At 34.9% G+C, this 7,706-nt stretch overlaps 1 long non-coding RNA gene across 4 annotated transcripts; it reads left to right on the top strand.

The window, feature by feature from the left end:
• Positions 1-381: 381 nt before the first annotated feature.
• On the top strand, positions 382-7,375 carry LOC111877047 (uncharacterized). Of its 4 annotated transcripts, none has more exons than XR_008231137.1 (8): positions 382-840; positions 1,001-1,144; positions 1,238-1,290; positions 1,386-1,457; positions 1,625-1,706; positions 2,021-2,113; positions 2,945-3,022; positions 3,155-7,375. It is a non-coding gene; the product is annotated as an uncharacterized LOC111877047 (long non-coding RNA). The 4 variants fall into 4 exon arrangements; XR_002845243.3 differs by having other exon boundaries at positions 395-840; positions 974-1,144; positions 3,155-7,374; XR_006189642.2 differs by having other exon boundaries at positions 397-840; positions 974-1,144; positions 1,635-1,706; positions 3,155-7,374.
• The last annotated feature ends 331 nt before the right edge of the window (positions 7,376-7,706 follow it).

Genomic DNA, 7,706 nt, shown 5'->3' with positions numbered 1-7,706 from the left:
CATGAGATAATATTTTTGGGTTTTTTTTTTTGTTTTTTAATTTTTTTGGTGTTTTTGTTTCTCCCCCTGAATTTGTGTATAGGAAAGAAAGGAAATAAAATGCGCAAATTATATATATATATATATATATATATATATATATATATATATATATATATATATATATATATATATATATATATATATATATATATATATATATTAAAATTGTATTACCTTAGCTATAATATACCTGTTGGTTTTTTGACATATTTGGTCCAACTATTAGCTCTATATCACAATTGGTCCAGTTCTTTTTTAAAATTACAATTTGTTCCTTTCTGGTCAGTGTTAGAGGCTAGCCAAACCAGCTCTTTTTTGGCTGGCTGGTTTGGAGCCGATGGGTCAGCGACTTGTTGATGGTGGCTGATTTCTTTCTTTGGCTGCTCAATGGCACTGTCATCGACTTGATTTATACGTGTTATTTCTTCAGTGAACCCATAGCCTATACACACTGTCTTTTGATACGTCTTGATCTCTTCCTCTTCCCTACCTGTGTTTCTCACTCCTCTTTTCTATCCAATGTTTTTCTCGTGGTTTCTACAAACACCGATTCCATATTAAATCCACTCTTCCAGTGCTTCTTCCGATCATAATTCTTCTTCTTCACCCCTTACCGACTTAAACTTTTACCATCGGCTTCTGGCTAACGTTTTTATGTGTATCTGTTTTTTCTCCCACGCGATCTTTCACCCTTCATGTCATTTTCGATCTACCGAGGAGTAGACCCCTTCAGGCGCAGTGCAATTGTTGATTTCTCCGACTTTGAGTCCGTGAAAGTTGAAATACATAGTGCAATTTGTGAGTTTTCTGAACTTCTGCTCCTTCCTATGAGAATTTGAGAGGATTTGATATGCCCCTGTATTTCGCAGCCATCATCCTCCATGTTTTTCTTTTGCTTCTTCTTTATTTTTTGTGTTTCTTTTTAAATCAGGCAATGTTATTCAATAATTTGCCTTAGGGTTGATGATAATGATCGACAAAGGGGAGGGGGATGGTCCTCGATTTCCGTTACGGATGCAGGATGACCAGCGATGAATTGGGGAGGAACAAAATCAAGTTCTTAGATATACAATCCTCACCCTTTCATCGCCAATTCTAAAAGGTAATATTTTTCTCCTTTTAATCATAGTATATTTAATACTTAATTCCGTTATACAAGATCTACCAATTGACTTTCTTATGAAAACAACCCAAGAGACAATTTGGAAGGTCAAAATCTTCGTTTTGAGATTGCAAGAACAGCCGCAAGTAAATTCTTTCATTTCATCTTTACTTTTTACTTGTGTGTCGAAATATTCATCTTATTTTCACCATTAAAGCCATATTAATATCGTCATTCGCAGGTTAAACGATGATTTTTTCTCTTACCTCAAGCTTGAATTAGACAACTTCAATTTGTTGTATTAGAAAATGAGGTATGATTTTTTCTTACCCTGTTCTTACTGACTTTACTATTACTATTGCAGATTCTGAATATGATAAAAAATGACCTTATGAAAATCATAAATATTATATGTGAACATAATAGATTAGCATTTCTATCTATTGCTCTCCTTATGTTTAAGGATTCCATTCCTGAAAGTTCTTCTTAGGTTTCATGATTGGCTGAATTCAAGAAATTGGAGAGACTGGACCTCACCTTTACCAATTTGTTGTTTCTTGAGGTAAAGCTATACTCATCTATTTTGACCTACATGCCAACACCTTGGATTTTTGAAATCCTAAAATTAATTTTGCATTTTTATATTTCCTAATTAAAGTTAAATTCATCTACATTAAAACGCACAAGGAGTCCTACAATTTGTTGAAATTGTGGCGCCTGATAGCATTATAATTATTTTTGTTATCAATCATGAACATGAAAGATACGAGCTCAATCTCAGAATGCATATTTGTTTGTTTTTTATTTTTATATTGCCTTTTTTTATAAGAATAATAAACATCACTTAATGTGGGTTTCATGTGATTGATAAACCAGGGGCTAAATCAATGTGTGAATGTGAAGTGGTTATCCGTTAAGCGGAACAAGATCTGAAGCTTAAAAGGGATAGAAGGGTGTGTTTCTCTTACGGTGAGTTGCATTTGTTTCAATTTTCCGTCATGAAGATTATGATTCACAAAGAAAAAAAGTACCCCATTGACATACTACTGTGCTATGGTACCGTATGTTCTTGCACAACTCATATAACTCATCCCTTTATATATATATATATATATATATATATATATATATATATATATATATATATATATATATATATATATATATATATCCACACTTACAAGCTTGCTTCAATTGAATGGAAATGGAATTTGAGATTCCATCCATGACATATTTGGTTGCCGAATGGATAAAATATAATTTTATTGTCATTTTTCAAATTCCATACTTGGTGGATTTCACCCTTCCTTGAGACTGGAGAGGATGGAAGGAATTCCTTTCCATTCTTGGATTGTTATTTAAAGACCAAATAACCTCATTATCAATATTGGAATAAATAAATAAATAAATAAATAGATAAAAAAATCAATTATGCAAGTAATACCTTGATAGGTGAACATACATAATTGTAATCTACCAGTCCTAGGTGCCTACACTACCATTATCCATTTTATAAACTATTTGCTCCAATCAATGGAGGAGGTCAGCAGTCTTGTGAGGCTACATGCACTAATCTTGAATGGTAATACAACCTTAATTTTTTTTTCATGTTGTTTCTATCTATCTCTATTGTAGGTATGATATTAGAACTTAATAAAGCTTGTAATTGTAGCATATCAATTAGATCCCAGTTAGTATTCCACATTAAAATAGTAACTAATGACTTTTTGATTTAATTTTATGTGGATATGATCCTATTTTAAAATCCACATGATTTTTGCTTCTGTGCCCTACCTGCAGTCCTTTCAAGGAATCCAATTTCTAAAATTGGTGAAAGTCTAGGCAAGGCTAACTCAATCACAAAGCGTCTGGAAACATGTACGTGGCAATGTTTGGTTTTATGGTTTAAAGTCGAAAAGTAATTTCCCTTAATTTTTTTAGATTTTTTTGTATGGCAGACAAAAAATAACTAGTGTGTGATGCTTATATTTACAATGATAATTGACGCAGGAAACTTGAGGTTGTTAGAGTGGATCCTGCAATTATGGCCATATGTATTGCTGTTACAATTTCAATTGCAGTCAAATCAACAGCTGTAGAGATATTCTTGTACGTTCACTAGCCGACATCCAAAAATGTGAAGCTTAGATTTAAGCCTAAGGATAAAGACACAAAATGTCATTCCGGAATCAACCTAAGGCTTCCAACCCCCGCAAAGCGGGGGAACCTTCATTAGTTTAAACTAATAAAGTCTATCCTAAAAAATTAGTCTTCAAAACGGATCATTTTTAGAAAGCTCACAAGCACATCGAATAGAGCTTTGTTGAAAGGTTTGGTAAACAAATCTGTCACATTGTTATCAGTGTGGATTTGTTCGAAACGAATGAGCAAGTGCTCATAACAATCTCGAATAAAATGAACTTCGATGTCAATGTGCTTGGTTTTGAAGTGTTGGACTGGATTTTTAGCAATTTGGATAGTAGCATCATTGTCAAAAAAAATATTGGAGTTTCAAGAAAATTCAAACCATAATCGAGAAGTTGATGTCGAATCTAGATGACTTTGGAGCAACAAGCAGAAGCAACAACATATTCAGCCTCAGTTATTGATGTTGACACGATTTGTTGCTTCTTACACTACCAAGACACTAACCGATCTCCCAAAAATTGACACTCTCCCGATGTTGATTTCCTGTCAAGCTCACATCCTCAATAGTTACTGTCAGCAAATGCATATAAATCGAAATCGGGATTTTTAGGATACCAAAGACCCAATTTAGAGCTACCTTTAAGATACCTAGAAATCCTTTTGACAACAATTGAATGAGAAAATTTAGGATTAGTCTGATAACGCGCACATTGACAGCCTGCAAACATGATGTTGGGTCTACTGGCCGTTAGATACATCAGGGAACCAATCATCGAGCGGTAGTCTGTCTGATCAACAGGCTCCCTCTCTGGGTCAGGAGACAACAACGGTCTTTCAGCCAATGGAGTCAGTGTGATCTTTGAATCTTTAAATCCAAACTTCTCCAACATTTCTTCAACGTATTTGCCTTGATGTAACAAGATTCCGACTAAATCTTGTCGAACTTGAAGCCCTAAAAACATGGTCATTTCACCCAACGAATTCATCTCAAATCTTTTCTTCATGACAGTCTTGAACTCTTTGCACAGCTTGGAACTTGTCAAACCGAAAATGATGTCGTCCACATAGATTTGTACAAGAATTAGGTCTGCACCCACATGCTAAATAAATAAGGTATGATCGATCGTTCTTCGTGTATACCCATGTGCAAGCAAGTGCTCTGTAAGAGTTGCATAACAAGATCTGGGAGCCTGATGTAACCCATATAGAGCCTTGTCCAACTTGTAAGCATGATTCGGAAACTTGGAATTTACAAACTAAGGTGGTTGATCAACATAAATTTCCTCTTTCATAGCTTCGTACAAGAAGGCGGTCTTGACATCCATATGATAAACAGTAAAGTTTATGTATGAAGAATATGCGGATAGCTTCCAAACGTCCAACTGAGGCATATACTTCTATGTAGTCTAGACCCTCTATCTGCCTGAATCCACGAACGATCAATCGAGCCTTATTGTGCAAAATCACCCCAGAATCGTCTTGCTTATTTCTAAAAACCTAGCGCGTGTCAAAAGACTTCTTGCCCTTTGGTAACTCAAACAACTTCCAAACACCTAGTTTTTCAAATTAATTTAACTCTTCGTGCATCGCATCAACCCATCTTGGTTCATTTAACGCCATTGTCACACTCTTGTGGCCAATGACATTTTCAATCGGATGATCGCCTTGAATTCTTTTTGGGATATCATGGTTGAGATCATCGACTGAGACTGGAAGTGTGTTGATATTGAAGAATCTATCTTCAACTGAATCACTTACCTCAGACGATCTAGGATCGTGAGAGGTACTCGCCAAGTATTGATTTGAAATTGGTTCAGGAAAGAGAAGCTCCATGAACGCTTGAGTAGCAGCGGAAGTATGCCTTGACATGACTCCTCTTTCATCTGGAGTAAGGGGATTGGCTTCAGCATCAGAGAAGATTCTTTGACTTTGAGAACTTGAGGAAGTACTTGGAGCAGCTTCATCCACTCTAGGAGACCAGGGAGTCACCAGGGGTAGTCTGTACACAACATCTTCCTCTTTATCTTCAACAACTGTACTTAAGTGTGAGCAGGAACCTGAAACATTATCAGAATACATATTAAATGATTTAAACAATGATGCATAATCAAATAACCAGTCGGGTCCAACTCTAGCATCTGTCTCATTCTCCTCCAGCCAACGCACGTCATAAGATTCCAACATTTTCTTGGTGAGTTCGTTGTATACTCGGTAAGCGGTGCGTGCGACGTATCCCATAAAATAGCAGTCATCGGCCTTTGAGTTGAACTTGGGGTTGGATTTGAGGTGAAGAAGGGTGCAAGGAAATCCAAATATTCTGAAATGAGCAACTGATGGCTTGTGATTGTATAATATCTCGTATGGGGTCTTCATCCAAGCTTTGTTGATTATGACTTGATTTTGAACGTAACAAGCAGTGTTGATTGCCTCAGTCCATCTCACACCCCCAGACCAGACGGTGGAAACGTCCGGAGGCGGGTGACTTCATTGTGCAGTATCATAACAATTGAATATAAATTAAACAGAGCAATCCAAACTTCATACATTTAGATATCAAACTTACATTGTTTACATATTGTATTTGTTCTTAGAGTTACACAAAAGAGACATAAGCAGATAAATTCCAAACTAGAGCTAAATAGTCCAGCATCCGCGTCCCTTGTTACCTGCTTATTAGATTCCTAGGAATACAAGTCATTTTGAAAAACGTCAACTAAAAAGTTGGTGAGTTCATAAGAGTTTTTGTATAAAATAATTTTACACTTGTTTAAAATCGTTTTCATTGTAGTTTTAGAAAATACGATATTTTCTATAAAATCGTTTGAAGTCTTGCTTTGAAAATCATGGGTAGATGCGTGCATGTCAATACTTTGGTTCATCCTTATAAGGAGTGATCTTTGAAAAGTAGTATAGTTTGTAAAGGCGAGTTGTTTTCGAGAATAGTTCTTTTGAATAGTAATAACCAACCGTTTCAGAAAAATCCCCTATTTCCAAAAAGAATACAACTGTAAATCTTGTTTTTCTTATCGGGTATAAGTGAGTGTGCGTTCTAGTTTATCATTATCGAAATCGTATAAAATCGTTTTCCTCTAGAAAATCCTATATGTTCTGCTATAAAATGTTCGTAAGTTCTGTTTCCAATTGTGTATACTTGCACGTGTGTGTGTGTGTGTGTTAGTTTATCGTTTTCAAAATCGTTTACAAACATTTTCCCCAGAAAAGTCCTATGTTTTCTTATTGGTAATATAGCAGTATTAAGACTCTAATACTTGTTAGGTGAAAGAAATCAACATGACGATTATGGACATTCTACGCAATGAAAAAGGACAGTCAACACAACAAATGCGGACCATCACTACCATGCGTAAAACAGTCAACACAAAGAGCCAAAATTTATTTATGAGGTTTTCCTTATATAAATTTCTAGCTAACATAACGTATTCTAGTGAGTCGTCATAACCATACTAATATGATGGAAGCCTGTTTTAGCGTTTCTCAGGCGCCCTCGTTTTGGATAAAGACATTTGTCACCCTAGACTGGCCGGTCTAGCTGTAGCGAACAGTGAAGGTGCGGGGTGTCAACCCCGTATAGATCTATACACAAATTTCCACTCTCCCTCCAGGAGACTCTAGCTATAACTCCCTACAGGACTTTCGACGTACACTAATATTTTTATATTTAGGCACTTTGAGATTTGTCTGACTAGAATACTATCAACCTTTTGAGCAATTGTCAAAGATCCATTATTTGTTAGATAAAATAATGATATCCGTACTCATTGAATAAAAATATCATTTTCGTTCGAACTCATTTATTGTGCTTGTTAACTGGGTGCCTCATGTTCGTTCCGTTTCGTTTATTGAAAAATAAGTCATTTTGAATGTTTATCAAAATGATCCAACATTTCGGAATTTGGAAAAAATGGTTTCCCTTTCTATAAATAGTCGAATCAGACCCATATTAGTCAAACAAAAAGTGTCAAGTTATAACTAGTGTAATTTCATGACTGTGGCTTATGACACACATTTTCTATTTTATGACATATAGATCATTACTTATGTTCCTGAAGGTTTTACGACAGTAGTTTATGACATGCAAATACTTTTGTCATGAAAACTCTGTTTCGTATATTCTTCTTAATAAAATTATTTATATTAAATATTTATAAATAATCTCAACTAGTTAGTTAATCTAGTAAAAAGTCATGAGCATGACATAATATTCCAAGATAACCTTTATATTTATGTTTTACCGACAATGATTCCAACATTTTATTATATCCATAATTTAATCACTTCCCAAAATATTTTATCTAACAACTTGTTTAAGTAAAGCTTGAAGCAATTCCTTAGAGTTGTTGCTATAAAAATCCGTAACTTATGCTTGGTATATAATAGTTCTTGTTTCTAAACA

This window comes from Lactuca sativa, chromosome 3 (genome assembly GCF_002870075.4).
Source record: "Lactuca sativa cultivar Salinas chromosome 3, Lsat_Salinas_v11, whole genome shotgun sequence".
In the NCBI taxonomy this organism is placed as follows: Eukaryota; Viridiplantae; Streptophyta; class Magnoliopsida; order Asterales; family Asteraceae; genus Lactuca; species Lactuca sativa.
Note: the sequence above shows the minus strand (reverse complement) of the source record. Positions and strands in the feature narration are given on the sequence as shown.